Source organism: Dama dama, chromosome 2, assembly GCF_033118175.1.
Source record: "Dama dama isolate Ldn47 chromosome 2, ASM3311817v1, whole genome shotgun sequence".
NCBI classification, from domain to species: domain Eukaryota; kingdom Metazoa; phylum Chordata; class Mammalia; order Artiodactyla; family Cervidae; genus Dama; species Dama dama.
This window is the reverse complement of record NC_083682.1, coordinates 47,169,501-47,184,645: the sequence shown is the minus strand read 5'-3', so window position 1 is coordinate 47,184,645 and position 15,145 is coordinate 47,169,501. Positions and strand designations below refer to the sequence as shown.

Genomic DNA, 15,145 nt, shown 5'->3' with positions numbered 1-15,145 from the left:
AGCCTGTCATCCGTTTTAGATTTCTCTAGTGTACATGCAGAGTTACCTAGCTCTGGAAGTCAACTGTCCATCTGTGAACTATCCTGTTTGATAAAACAGTTTTCTTTTTTAAAAATTTTTATTTATTTAATAAATAAATAATAAATAAATAAATAAAATAAAAAAAAGGAGGATAGGTACTTTACAATATTATGATGGCTTTTGCCATACATCAACACGAATCAGCCACAGGTATACACGTGTCCTCCCATTCTCAACTCCTTCCCACCTTCCCTCCCACCCCATTCCTTCAGGTTGTCACAGAGCGCCAGCTCCAAGTGCCCTGAGGATGACAGGTTTTTTTAAAAAACATGTGCAGTTTGGAGTTGTCCCTTTACTACCAAGAATGTGGATGGTGTCATGGTATTATCTTCAAGGCTTGAAGCCAAGATGCAGTTTCATGAAGACATCAGTTGCTTTTATCATTCACTTACACGTTGCACTGTTCACAGATTCACACCACAGACAGCCAGAATTAAAAGCCCTGGGCCTCCGGGGAGAGAGCCGGCAAGGCACACTCCCTCTCTGACCACTCATCCACTGATTCTCATCCACCCCGACACTTTTGTTCTACTCCGTTCCCTCCTCTTCATACCAACTCCTGTTGATGAGATATCTTTCATCTTTGCGGAAGAAGAAAAAGCCACGGCCCAGTTGCAGGAAACAATTATGTCCTGAAATGCAAGTCGCCTTCATTCCATGTTATTTCACAAGGCTCAAGGCTGGAGAGCAGCACATTAAATTAAGGCAAAAGCCTGCAGACTGATTTCAAGCTTTTGTTTGGAGTTAATGAAAATGGACAGCTCTCCTTGTCTGTTTGGGGCCCAGGAATTTTAAAACTTAGCTGCCTGCTCAAAAGCCTCCCAGGACGTTCTATGAACTCAGTAAACATATGCTCAGTATTTGATTTTGTTTTTAAGACAAACTTTTCAGGACCAGTTTTGAATGGACTCAAAATGTATACCTGTTCTCTCTCTACAGTAAATCTGGTCTGTGTAGCTAGCACCAGATGCCAACAGCCTGAAAACAGGAAGTGGACAAAGGACCAATCTGTAGCAACACACCCAGCTCTCATTGTTTTGTTTTTCTTTTCTTTACTGTATCCCAGATTGTTTCCAGCCTCAGAGCCTTTCTGGGGTTCATGCTAATTTGCATACCATCCCTAAGCACAATGACTGGATTCACACAGTCAAGTAGAAGGGAAGGTTGAAATTTATTTATTTTTTTATTCTTTTATTTTTTTTCATTTATTTTTATTAGTTGGAGGCTAATTACTTTATAATATTGTAGTGGATTTTGCCATACATTGACATGAATCAGCCATGGATTTACATGTGTTCCCCGTCCTGATCCCTGCTCCCACCTCACTCCCCATCCCATCCCTCTGGGTATTCCCAGTGCACCAGCCCTGAGCGCTTGTCTCATGCATCCAACCTGGGCTGGTGATCTGTTTCACCCTTGATAATATACTTGTTTCAGTGCTATTCTCTCAGAACATCCCACCCTCACCTTCTCCCACAGAGTCCCAAAGTCTGTTGAAATTTAAACCAGTGGAGAAAATGATTTCAGGAAGCATGAAATAAAGTCAAGAAGTAGTTTTGTTAAGTGTCTAAATGCATAGAGGTTATTTCACAAAGAGCAGTAATTAGCTGGATTCTTTAGAAGAAATGAGCATATACCTCAGAACAAGGCATTTTGGTTAGATACACAGAAATACTTTCTGATACCATTGCAGAGGAACAAAGAAGTAGGTCTATGAGGGAAGCTGAAGTTCCTATCTATTCCTGTGTTTCAGTGATAGGAGACAGAGCAACAGAGAGGGAGAGACAGGAAGAAAGAAAGAAAAGGAAGGGGGAGGAGGGAAGAAGGAAGGAAGGAAAGAGAAAGAAAAAGAGAAAAAGAAAGAGGCAATCTTTTGCTTAGCAAAAACTTTCGGAGCATTCAAATTGGTTACTAGGTAAATCTTTGTGTTAAAAATAAAAAGACTTCATTGTAGAAGAAAACATGCAAAATAAATACATTTTAAAAACACTCATTATGTCATGACCCAAAGATAATCACTGTTAATGTCCTTGATGTATTGCCTTTGCTCTAGGTTAGTTTCTCCCCAAAGCAGAATATTCCTCAGAAACTGTGGATCCTCACTTACTATCATCTACTGAACAGCTTTCCATAACAATACCTGTAGTTCTATACATTTTGCTTTTAATGGCTGTGTGGTAATGCCCACTTGCCTACTAGTCAACTAACAGAAAATACAAGCTCCCTCTGTACAAGAGTTTTCTCTGTTGCATCACCGTTGTCTACCCTAGAGAAATGGCTAGTACACACTACATGCTCAATAAATACTTGTTGAACTACTCACACAATGTTTATCATTTATTTAATGAAGCCCCTTTGCTAAGTCATTTATTAGGTTGTATTTTAGTTTTTGCTCAGTTCAGTTCAGTTCAGTCGCTCAGTATGTCCGACTCTTTGCGACCCCATGAATTCCAGCACGCCAGGCCTCCCTGTCCATCACCAACTCCCGGAGTTTACCCAAACCCATGTTCATCAAGTTGGTGATGCCATCCAGTCATCTCATCCTCTGTCATCCCCTTCTCCTCCTGCCCCCAATCCCTCCCAGCATCAGGGTCTTTTCCAGTGAGTCAGCTCTTCGCATGAGGTGGCCAAAGAATTGGAGTTTCAGCTTCAACATCAGTCCTTCCAATGAACACCCAGGACTGATCTCCTTTAGGATGGACTGGTTGGATCTCCTTGCAGGCCAAGGGACTCTCAAGAGTCTTCTCCAGCACCACAGTTCAAAAGCATCAACTTTTCGGCACTCAGCTTTCTGTACTTTATTTACTGTTCTATATGGCATAATGGCTTTACTCACATACACTGTGAAATGTTTACCACAATAAGTTTAGTTAGCATCCACGATCTCAAATTGTAGATACCAAAAAAAAGAAAAAGAAAAAAATCTGGGACTGGGAATTTAAGGTTTGCTTAGGAAAGCCTTTTCACTTCCAAGAAGTTAGACTAGACTTGAAGAAATATCTCCTGAACCAAAATGTCTGGGCTAATGCTTTAGAATGTGTATTGCAGACATAGTCACAAAAGCTCTTGTGTTTACTTTAAAGCAATGCAGGGTGGGACAAAGTTCACTCTTAAAAATGGGACTGCACCACTTGCTCTTTATGGAAATGTTCACTTTTGGAAAACTTTTTCTCCAAGTTAAAAGGAACACTTTTCCTTTTTCTTTTTTATTTCTCCTGTATCAGAATATGGCAACTACAAGTCACAGTGTCCTCACCCAGATACAAAGCTCTTATCTACCACTCCACAGGGAGCTTTCCAGGTGACACTAGTGGGAAAGAATCCACTTGCCAATGCAGGAGACACGGGTTCAGTCCCTAGGTCAGGGCAGAGGAGCCCGGCGGGCTACAGTCTGTAGGGTTGCAGAGCTGGACCCGACTAAGCACTGTTATACCTTTCCATAAGGAGCAAAAGCCTTCAGAAACTTCCTAATAAAACAATGAAAGCATACAGCTCACTTATTCTTTTTCACAAGTGAATTCACTCTGACTTTCACAGCTGAGTAGATATTTACCAAGAAAATATTTTTACTGAAGTTGCACAGATAACTGCATACATGATACCCCAAAAAGCTGAAACGATTCCCTTGGCAAAAACACACTCTAGGTGATGGAAGTGAAGCATGGAGTAAACAAAGGAAGCTGGATTGGAGTCCAAGTTTGGTATTGTGGTTGCTTTTTCCTGAACGTGATTGAAAAACATAACTATGTTTATTATGACAAGTTTATAAAAGCTTATCTAGGAGAAAAACACCCTCCAGAACTTGTGTCTTCTTTCATCCTTTCAGGTTAAATCTCACTAGATTGCTTTTTCCTTTAACCAGTGTTGCTGAAATTACACAGACAATGCCATACTTAGGTAATTAAGTTAGACTGATTAGGTTATGGGGACTATACATGCACATGAACAAAATCCTTGAAACCACCTTACCTTTCTTTACAGTGGAAACAATAAACTCTTTGCTTTCCTATTTATAACCAAATAAGCACCTACAATAGCCCAGGGAAACCAGGGCCCAGAGGAGGGAAGTGTCTGGTTTCAGCTAATTGAGTTTCTCCAGTTCTCATCTTCTACAGATTCCTTGGATTGTTTTCCAATTTTCATTCGCATTTCATCCCATTAAATGGTTCTAACCTCTGACACGTGCGCGCCACCCTGGATTCATCTTCTATTCATAACTGGGATGAAATGTGCCCACTTGCTCTGTGGACAGGACCAGAGGCACTGACAAGACAGAGATAAATACTCAGGCTGTTAGGCCAGCTTTTGAGAAGAAAACAAAAGCAGACTCTAGCTGGAGTCCTTAACATCAGGGTGTGCAGGCACAAGGCTTGCATTTTTGATAAATATGTAGCTGTTGACTTGCAGGAACAAGTGAAAAGAAGAAGAAAGAAAAGCTGCTATTAAGCCTAGTGTGTTGTTACCATGCTGATTTTATGCCTCAGGTAGGAACTCTTTTCCAAAATTTCTATATTTCACAGTGCTTAGTGATTCTAAGCTATGCAAATAGCAATACAGGTAAATGTTAGTTTTAGGACAAATTATTGAGATTTGTGAACAAATTGCTATGCCATTTTCTCAACATGGAGATGAAAAATCATGTTGAATTTTCTCCCCTTTGTAAGAACATTTATTAAGATACTACCCATAATGTGATGCAAGTCATATGTAGGGAATCAGAAACAACTATTTTAGAAACTCTAAAAATAAGGCAAAAAAATAAAAAAATAAAAAAATAAAAATAAGGCAGTAATAACGTGACCTCTGCATTACTGTGAAAATTCAAGATAATTTGAAAATTATTTTAGTATATTCTGTTAACATACTGATTAAAATATGTATGTGAATGGCTCCCAAGAACGGTTCTGAAGTTAGGTATAGACAGTGTATGTCCATTACTGATAAATTTTCAGTATCCAAAGAAAGTTGAGTCACTGACACTAGCATGTGTAAGACTGGTATTTGCGAGGTATCCCTCAACAAATGTGGCTCCAGGTTAGACTTAGGGTAGCTCCTTGTCAGGTACCAAGGACACAGGAGGATCAAAGGGCAGAGAGGAGGAGAGTTCAGAAAGGAGGCCTCTGGGCTTCACTGCACACCCTTCCTCCTTTCAGGAGTCTATACTGCATAGTCCAATAGAGCTGAAATCCCAGGTCCCTAAGGAAAGCTGCAACAGCAAAGGACAGCATGGGAAATGTGGTATTAAAGAGGATGTAGGGATAAAAGGAGAACAGCTACAAAAATAAAGAGGATGCAGGGAAAAAGAAATACCATATGGTATTACTTATATGTGGAATTTAACATGTGACACAAATACACTTATCTATGAAACACAAACTGACACACAGACATAGAGAACAGACTTGTGATTGCCAAGGGGAGAGTCGGCTGGGGACAGATTGGGAATTTGGGATTAGCAGATGCAAAGTATTATGTAGAGAATGGATAAACAGCAAGGTCCTAATTGGGGGACTAATAAAACAAAGAATCCATGTATATGTAGAACTGAATCACTTTCCTGTACAACAGAAACTAATCTAATTGTATATATATGTGTGTGTGTGTGTGTGTGTGTGTGTGTATTTATTTATTTAATAAACTAATTGTAAATCAACTATCTGTCAATAAAATAAATTAAAAAAAAAAAAACTAAAATAGAATGCAGGAGTAACCCTGGATTTTCAGGAGGTCATCCTGGACTGCAGGTTGCCTACAGAATTTTTGTATTAGGGTCCATACTGGCCTGCTATTTGGTCAGTCTTAGGCATGCTCTGTAGTTACAGAGGCACTTGCCTTTTTGAGGAGCAGATTTCATGGCAGGTGACCTTAATTCTGGACTTAATGCCTATCTCCGCATTAGACTATAATATCCCCCAGGGCAGAAAGGGTCCTTCCTGTCTCACTCCACACAGAACCCAGCACCTCCAGAGCCCCTGACGCTTTGTGCACAAAATATTTGAACATTAAATATGTGTTGAAGGAGTGAACGGTGTTTCTATTTCCAATGGAGTTTTGATGGCTGCGCAGAAAGAACCCAGACGAGAATTATTATAACTCCATTAACAGCGTCCAACATATGGCAACGCGCTAAAAAGGAAAAAAAAAAAAGCTACCTAGTTAGCCCCAGGAGACCAGAAACAGGAAGAGCTGCTGAAAGAAAGTTTAATTAAGATGGCAGGAGGCCCTACTGAGACGTCTAATCTCCCCGGTTGGCACAGTCTTCATAACCTCCATGAGGCTGCAGGAAGGGTAGGTGGGTGAGCTTGCCCCGCTGCGGAGCCAGCCAGAGGGCAGTGACCGCGGCGCACGCGGGACGTCCTGCTTCAGCTCCTTCCGAGTGCAGCCCGTGTGCGACCAGGCGCTGGGACGGCGGCGCAAACACACCCCAAGGCCCGAGTCGCCTGTAGCGTCTGCTCGGCCTCCCGCAGAAAGTCTCCAAGTTCAAGGCCAGCTGCAGAGGGCGGAGCAGCCAGAGCCATCCTCTCCCGCAGAGGGCTGAGGGCCAGGCCCAGGGAGACGCGGTGCGGACAGGGGCGGTCCGCAGCCGCCGCGAGCGCACCGTGGCCATCGCCGCCGCCCCAGACGCTCCGCCTGCGCCCACCCGCCTGCACACTGCAGACACCTGGAAACGGCTCCCGTTGGCCCCGCGGCCGGGAAGAAGCAGCCTCCCACCTTGGAGACGCAGACGGCGCTTCTGGCTCTGTGAAGTCAGTAACTCCCAACCCAGACTTGGCCACTCACTCTCCCACTGCATTTATGGCCGCCATTACTATGGCACTGAAGACCCCATTTTGCAGTTTTCCTTGTATGTCTGACACCTCAACGAGGGTCTTAAAGGGGGCCAGTGTCTTATTCATCTTCTGCTTGCACCGTCCCTGACACTCAGCCAATGCGAGCTGGATGAAAGGGAAACCCATTCCTGAGCTGCAGCCATTCGCAGAAAGGTCCTGGTGGGGAACGTGCCAACAGGTAAATCTTGTCAGGAAGATCGTAAAGTCCAGGAGAAGGGGATAACTGTTCTTGTGCAAAGAGAAATTATAGCAAGGAAGGGGAGGCAAATGTGTAATATATTTATTCATAACCAGTTCAAGGAATGCTTCAAAGACATGCCGACATAGGATTTTTAAACCAGCTATAAAAATGCTTTATTTTTAGTGAGTAGAGCTGATCAGTCCTTCACACGGTTTCTTGCAGAGAACCAATATTAAATTCCTAAGGAACAGTTGTTCACAACCAGTTGATCTTTGGAATACCTAACTTCTGTTTTTGCTATCAAACCAAAGCCCTGAGCAGAGACCAGAAAGGTTTCAAATGCCCATTAAATAAATGGTCATATTCACTGGGAAGCATCCAGAAGAGATGGGTGGAAAAAAAATCAAGAAAATAAGTTAGACCTCCTCCCTCCATGCCCAAGTCTGAGCACTGACCTCCCAAGAAGTCTGGCTCATTCCTGGAGTCTGGGCGGTCTCTTGGCTCTTAACATTGTATTTTTCATGGCACAACTGGCTTTTGTGTATGATCGGAACCTGACAGCTACGGCTGTTCTAAAATGAAAAACTACAACTATTTAGCTTCCATTACATATAATTCACAATCTCTGATGGAAATGTTCAAGTCACTTAGGACTCTGACTTGGAACCATGTATCTGTTTTAATTCAGATGACAGCAGTAATTCATTTGGACAACATGATTCATATAATGTGCTTCTCCTTCACTGTAACCTTTGCGTTATGAAATGACACCGCTTCATGAGACCACCTCGAAAGCGTAAGAAGCAAATCCTTTTACATATATGAGTCTTATTACTTATCCAATGTATAGAATTTTTTATTCCTACAGGAAAAGAACAAGTGTGTATTATGTTTTTATTTTAATTGGTAATGGTCACTGAGTTAAGATCAATTTAGTAAGTCCAATGTGTGTATTTTTTAAATGAAATACAATAGGAGGGAAAAATCAGTGTTGTGTATAATAAGGATAAATAGTGCTTTGTAAAACTTATATGTGTGAGAATGAGAGTACTGTGGGCTAGGATACAAAATGCATTTAAATGCATTTTTTGCTGAGGGTGATGACCGAAAAAAGGCAGAAAATGGCTGATAAATTGACTGTGAGTGAAAGTCGCTTAGTCATGTCTGACTCTTTGTGACCCCCTTTCCGACTCTTCATAGACCCCATGAACTATACAGTCCATGGAATTCTCCAGGCCAGAATACTGGAGTGGGTAGCCTTTCCCTTCGCCAGGGGATCTTCCCAACCCAGGGATCGAACCCAGGTCTCCTGCATTGCAGGTGGATTGTTTACCAGCTGAGCCACCAGGGAAGACCCATAAATTGACTGTAAATGACCCTAATTTTTAAGTCAGGAAGCATAGTGAAAATTCAGGTAAAAAGTCTTGATTTTATCTCTGTCATTTACTAGTGATGTGCCCTTGTGCAAATAACAACTTCTCTGCTTGTTTCCTTACCTATAAAATAGGGATGGCACCTCATAAAGTTACTTGAGGTTTAAAGAATATAAATGTGTTTAATTCACTATTATGATAAAGGTAGGAAACACAGATTGTTTACTATTTAAAATGCCTAGCACAGTGCCTGGTACATAATAGAAAGTGTGAAAGTGTTAGTCACTCAGTCATGTCCTACTCTCTGCAACCTAATGGACTGCAGCCTGCTATGCGCCTCTGTCCATGGAATTCTCCAGGCAAGAAGACTGGAATGTGTAGCCATTCCCTTCTTCAGAGGATCTTCACGACCCAGGGATTGAACCTGGGGGTCTTCTGCATTGCACGCAGACTCTTTACAGTCTGAGCCACCAGGGTACGTAATAAGTACTCTTTAAATGCTAGTAATTATTGCTTTTATATTATATTTTTAAAGTATTACTATTGTTTTATAAGGCAATATGTATTTTATGATCAAGTATTGCCTAAAATAGCATCACCAGCTCAATGTACGTGAATTTGAGCAAACTGTGGGAGATGGGAGGATAAAGGAGCCTGGCATGCTGCAGTCCATGGGTTCCTAGAGTCAGGTGTGACTTCGTGACTGAACAACAACAATAAAAATTGCATAAAATGCAAGAATCAAGTATTACATTCCAAGCTCAATGGACATAACTAAGCAAACAAGACTGGTACCCTTGTCATTGCCACACTTTCTGATTCAATCTCTAGACATTCAGCTGAAAAATTAGCTAATAACTCATTATTTAACCCTGGCTAACAATAGCAACAAACTGCGAACTGAACATTACATTAGCATTTCATCAGCAGAAGTTAAACTCACTGGTTAGACTAAAGCAAAGAAGCAGAGTAGGTATATAAGGTTAGAGCGATGCCCGTGCCTTTGACAGAGCGCTGACTGTACCGTAGCACTTACTCACAGGCACCATATTAAACCCATTTTAGAGGTGAGAAAACAGGTTTGAAAGTTGCAATGATGTTTGCAAGGTCATACCATTATAAGTGAGAGAATCATGCTTTGCTTTCATGTCTGGCGCATCTTGAGAATCTCCGCACAGGAAGAACATCACAGCCATCAAATTCACACACCCACTGTGGCAGGTGAAGGCCCACTGTATTCATGAGCTCCCCCTTCCTGAGCCTTTCTGCTCCATCGACAAGCAGATGTAACTGATAGAAAGCTCCTTTTCGTATCTGACCCCCATATTTGCCTGCCTACACTTTCCACCCACTGGAACACTACAGAATATATATTCAGCCTCTTCTATTTCACATAACTGAATACAACGAACGAGTCTATCTATTCTCTGTATTCTCTTCTCTGGAGTCAACATTCCTAGTTGTCTTTGGATTTCACTCTTATAAGATGGCTTTTACCCATTCTTTACATGCTGTTCATCTACTCCCCTAGATGGTACTCAATCTGAAAACACCCCGTAATGCACTATTCCCAATGCATGAAGCCTGCCCAGAGTACTGGAAAACTGGTTCATTCAAAACCACACTTGGGCATCACTGTACTTGGAGGCCATGTTAAGCTAAATAGAAACAGACTGCATCACAATTTCATCTCCAGGTTTTGTCACCTAAAGAATTAAGATAGTTTTCAAATGAATTTCCAAGCCATGTTTCCACCGTTCATTTCTACAACCACACTTCTGAACCTCAATGAAAGTTTTATTTTCATCCCTATAATATTTTCTTGCCTTGCTTTTGGCCCAGCTTTTCAGCCTGGAGAGGTCATTTCAATTCTTAATTCTGTCTTTCATAAAATTCTCAGGAATATATCACATGCAAATGTAAAAAGTATGTGGTTACATTAAACCGCTGTAAGTTGACAGCTGAGGCGAGCAGACGGGAATGTATATATACATCCACAGAAGCACCCATTTTTGCTCGTCTCATTAAGTCTTGAGCTCACACACCCCCGAGCCCTACGTCCTCTCCTTTCACTACATCGTGTGGGCACAAAGGTCACCGTATTCATTTTGAATGAATGATTATTAATTTGCACGTGTCAAAACTCACTGCTAGAATTGATGATAAGCCAAGAGGCAGGAGAGGAAATAAAACACCACACATCTGAAGTGCGGGTTCAAAGGCAAGGACTGGCACGTGTTGCCTCTCTGAACCCAATCAGTCAGAGACGTGACAGAAAATGGAAATCCATATGAGAACGGAATCCGGCAGAAAGACAAAGAAGAGAGAGACAGGAAGAAAACACAAATATGCACGTGCCTACATACACACACACACTCACACACATACACAAACTCACACACACACACACACAACTGACTGGTGAAATTTCTTAAAGCAGTTACTAGAAGGCTTTCACACATGAATACTGCCATTTAATGGCATTAGATCCTTGACTTTGTATTACTATTAATAGACAGCCTATTAGGGCCTTGCTATTTACGGGTTTCCACAAGGCAACATGATTTCCCAGTAGTATATTACCATTAATTGGTAAAAGGCACTCTAGGAATATCAGTCTAAAACAATAGCTCAGCCACAATTAAAACAGAATTGCACTTGCTGACCTAGACGACAAAGCCAAGTGTGCCTGGGAAACTCTCCGCAATGTTTTACAACCTGAACTAATTAAAGATCACATTTTCCATACAGCCAGAGAGCAAACACGAGAAACACCCCTCAGCTGAAGACTTTCTGGTTTGATGGTTACTATAATGAGTTCAGTCCCAAAGGAACAAGACGATGGAAAGCCACTTCTGTCTGAAGGTTGTGGCGTGAAACTTGGACACCCTTAATTTTAGAGCAGTTCTTTCTTGTGTATATCAACTTCATCCAAAGTCACCACAATCCATTTCTTTTCCTGCAGTGAACATAGGGAATGTAGGGGAAAATGCATCTCATTGTAGCCTGCTAAATTTCTTAAACAGACTTAATGTTGACAAAGATTAAGAATAGCATATCACCTTTGCCAGACTGTGTGTTAGCTGAGTTTCCTTTATTAACTTAGGGGAATCTTCCCTCATCTAAAACAGGCAGCAAACTAAACCTGTTTTTACTGTATGATTAAAGTATCTTTACCTAGGCAGCCCAAGGCACCCCGAGTTATTGCTCTATCGCCTGGAGGTAAATTAAGGTGATCCTTTTCCTTTTCCCCATCTCTAAAAGGATTGTACATTCTGCTTCTGGCAAAACTGATTACACTATTACCTACTGCAGAAACCTCATTTCTGAATGCTGATGTGTGTTCTGTCACATTTGGCTTGAAAAAAAATACCTCTGACTACTTTTGTTCTGATAAGGGGGAGTCTTGCAAGAAGGATGCTTTCTGGGAGGGAAATTAAAACACAAAAGAAAAATGCACATTAGGCACTTAATGTGAATTACCAGATGTCATTATTTGAAAACATTTCATCTTGTTTTTCCTTCTTCAAATTCCTTTTACAGTCAGCCTAATCATGTTGGCCAGCATTTTAGAGCATCAGTGCCATCGCGGTAGGTGCAGGTTATTTTTCATCTCCAACATAAATCTGTTCTTAGAAGAAAAAAAACCTTCTGATAATAAGATATTTAAAATTAAACTAAAATGTAATAATTTAATCTAAACCAATCAATATGAAAGGAAAGGAAGAAAGGAAAAAACAAAAAAAATCAATATGTAATGTGTGTGATGAGTCTTAGCATTTTAGTGTCAATAAGCCCTGAAAATTCTAGTCAACAAATATTTATGCTTAATTATTTATGCTTAAATATTAAGCATCTACTGTGGTGTTCATTGGAAGGACTGATGCTGAAGCTGAAACTCCAGTACTTTGGCCACCTCATGCGAAGAGCTGACTCATTGGAAAAAGACGCTGATGCTGGGAGGGATTGGGGGCAGGAGGAGAACGGGATGACGGAGGATGACATGGCTGGATGGCATCACCGACTTGATGGACCTGGGTTTGAGTAAACTCCAGGAGTTGGTGATGGACAGGGAGGCCTGGCGTGCTGCGATTCATGGGGTCGCAAAGAGTCAGACACGACTGAGTGACTGAACTGAACTGACTGATGCTTCATGCATTTTCTCAATCTGTGGATACAGCATGGAATGTGAAAGCCCAAAAAGAATTAAAAGCACGTTCCATTTCACAATATTATTTAAGCTTTCGCTAACATAATGCATAGGCCTCAGTACAATTCCAATCTGAATATCGAAAACTTCTACATCTATCAGATGCCTGACATATGTAAAGGGAATGAATATTCTGCATTAACACTCCAAGTCTCAGATGCTGTTATAGGTTCCTTGACTTCTTTGCTATCACATTTTTTGAGAAAGGTCATGTTTCTGATGCATCCCCTTCCAACACGAGTAAATAACTGCTTTCTAGGTTTTCTAAGATTTAGTATTTCACATGATGGTCATTTGCAACAAGGCAATCAAAGCTTTGCTCATGTACAAGATGACTCAAAGTGTCACAGAGAACAGCAAAGCCAAGTTCAGATGTGACTTCTGGGGAGTCAGGCAGGCTCACTCACCCTGCAAATCCCTTGCTTCCATGTAGCACTCCAAAGCCAGGAGATTCCAACTGGATTCTCAGCAAAATTAGGAATTGCTCGTATTAGGCACCCTCAAAGCAGTTCTTGAATAATCAGAACACTGGTGCTATACCTTTGATTAGTAAAGGGGTACTCTGCTAGTACTGTGTAGCAAGACTTCATTTGGCGGTCACTTACAGTTCACATTTGGATGGTAGATGACAGTTGCACATAAAATGCGATAAAATACGTGGTCCTGAGCTGCCACTCAGAAAATCATCTTAAGTGACTGGATCAGCTTATACCATATGGAGACTTGGCCAGTTCCTTATCTGCCTCCCTCCCTCACCCCCTCCCCCAGCAAAATCAGTCACTCCATCTAGATTTCCAAAATAAATTTTCTGTATCACTAATAAAGCACTCGAGGCTTCCTAGGTCCATGGAGTGGCAAAGGGTCGGACATGACTTAGTGACTAAACAGCACTCCCGTGAGTGTACGGGACTCATGTGCTATACAGTAATTATCTCTTTTAATGTATCTATTCAAGGCCCTAGGACATGTAGTAGTCACTTTTGTATCAAAAAGAGAATAGGTCTTCAACAAATGTCTACTAAATGAATGACACCAAAATAGCCTTTGTAAGTATGCCTTCAGTAAAGATGAGCAGTCGTTCAAAGTTGCACCGAACTGCAGAACAGTAGAGAAAGGGGAAATTCTGAGAAACCCTTCAGCCCACCTTGGCTTTTAAGCAAGGCCTTACAAAAAGACCAAAAACTGCATTCCTTTATACAGTTTCCTTGTCATGTTGATTGAAGGCTTCTGACCAACTTAAACTGTGTCACCTTGATAATTGCTAGATGATGTCATATCATAAAATCTTGAAGACAGACCTGGGTCAAGGTCTGACTCTGTCATGAACCAGTTGTGTGACCTCGCACCAATGATTAAACTTCTCAAGAGCCTCGGCTCCCTCCTTTGTAAAATCAAGCTGAGAATGGCACCTACTTCACAGAGGAGTTGAATAAGAAATGTGTGTGGCAGAGTTGCATTGACTTTAGTCTCTGTTTGTATCAAGTTTTCCATTCTAAAATGATATGTCCCCATCCCAAATCTCTGCACTAGGCACGTGCTGGTGGTATTTTAAAATCCCTAGAGATTAACCTTGATCTGAATCCTTTTACTAACAACAACCCTCCGGGGGCACTTCCCTGGTGGTCCAGTGGCTAAGAATCCATCTGCCAATGCAGGGGACATGGGCTCCATCCCTAGTCTGGGAAGACCCCACATGCCTTGGGGCACCAAGCCTGTGCGCCACGACTTCGCAAGCCCGCGCATCTGGAGCCCGTATTCTGCAAAGAGAGAGGCCACTGCAAGGAGGAGTCCACGCCCCACGACAGAGCAGCCCTGCTCACCCACCTAGAGAAAAGCCCAGGCAGCAACGAAGACCCAGCACCGCTCAAATAAATAAATGAAATTTAAAAAATAATCCTCCTGAGAGAGTTTCACTTAAAAAAAAAATCTGCTCAGACCTCAATTAAGCACCAGGCAGCAGGGAGACAGCTGTGATCACTTCTCTGATGGAGTAAAAAGACTAAGAGCGGATGGAAACCAAACCCACCACGAAGGAGAAGTGTGATGAGTATGTCACTGGACACACAGCAAGTTTGTAAGGAAGGGGAATCCCAGGGACCTAAGGAAACAGCGGAGATGCAGACTGGGCTACAGAATTCTGGAAACTCTAGACAAATGCAACTGAACTCCATCACCAAGGTCAGCTTCAGTCAGTTATAATGAGGAGGATGAACCTAGAGACTATTATATAGCGTGAATTGAGTCAGAAAGAGAAAAACACATATTGTATATTAATGCATATGTATGGAAAGTTATGACCAACCTAGATAGCATATTAAAAAGCAGAGACATTACTGTGCCAACAAAGGCCCGTCTAGTCAAGGCTATAGTTTTTCCAGTGAGAGTTGGACTGTGAAGAAAGCTGAGCGTCAAAGAATTGATACTTTTGAACTGTGGTGTTGAAGAAGACTTTTGAGAGCCCCTTGGACTG

General features: G+C 41.7%; 1 protein-coding gene across 2 annotated transcripts in view; it reads right to left on the bottom strand.

Annotated features, from left to right (window-relative positions):
* The window catches only part of FAT3 (FAT atypical cadherin 3), a 622,988-nt gene that overhangs the window by 443,364 nt on the left and 164,479 nt on the right, over nucleotides 1-15,145 (bottom strand). The gene's annotated exons all lie outside the window — the stretch shown is intronic.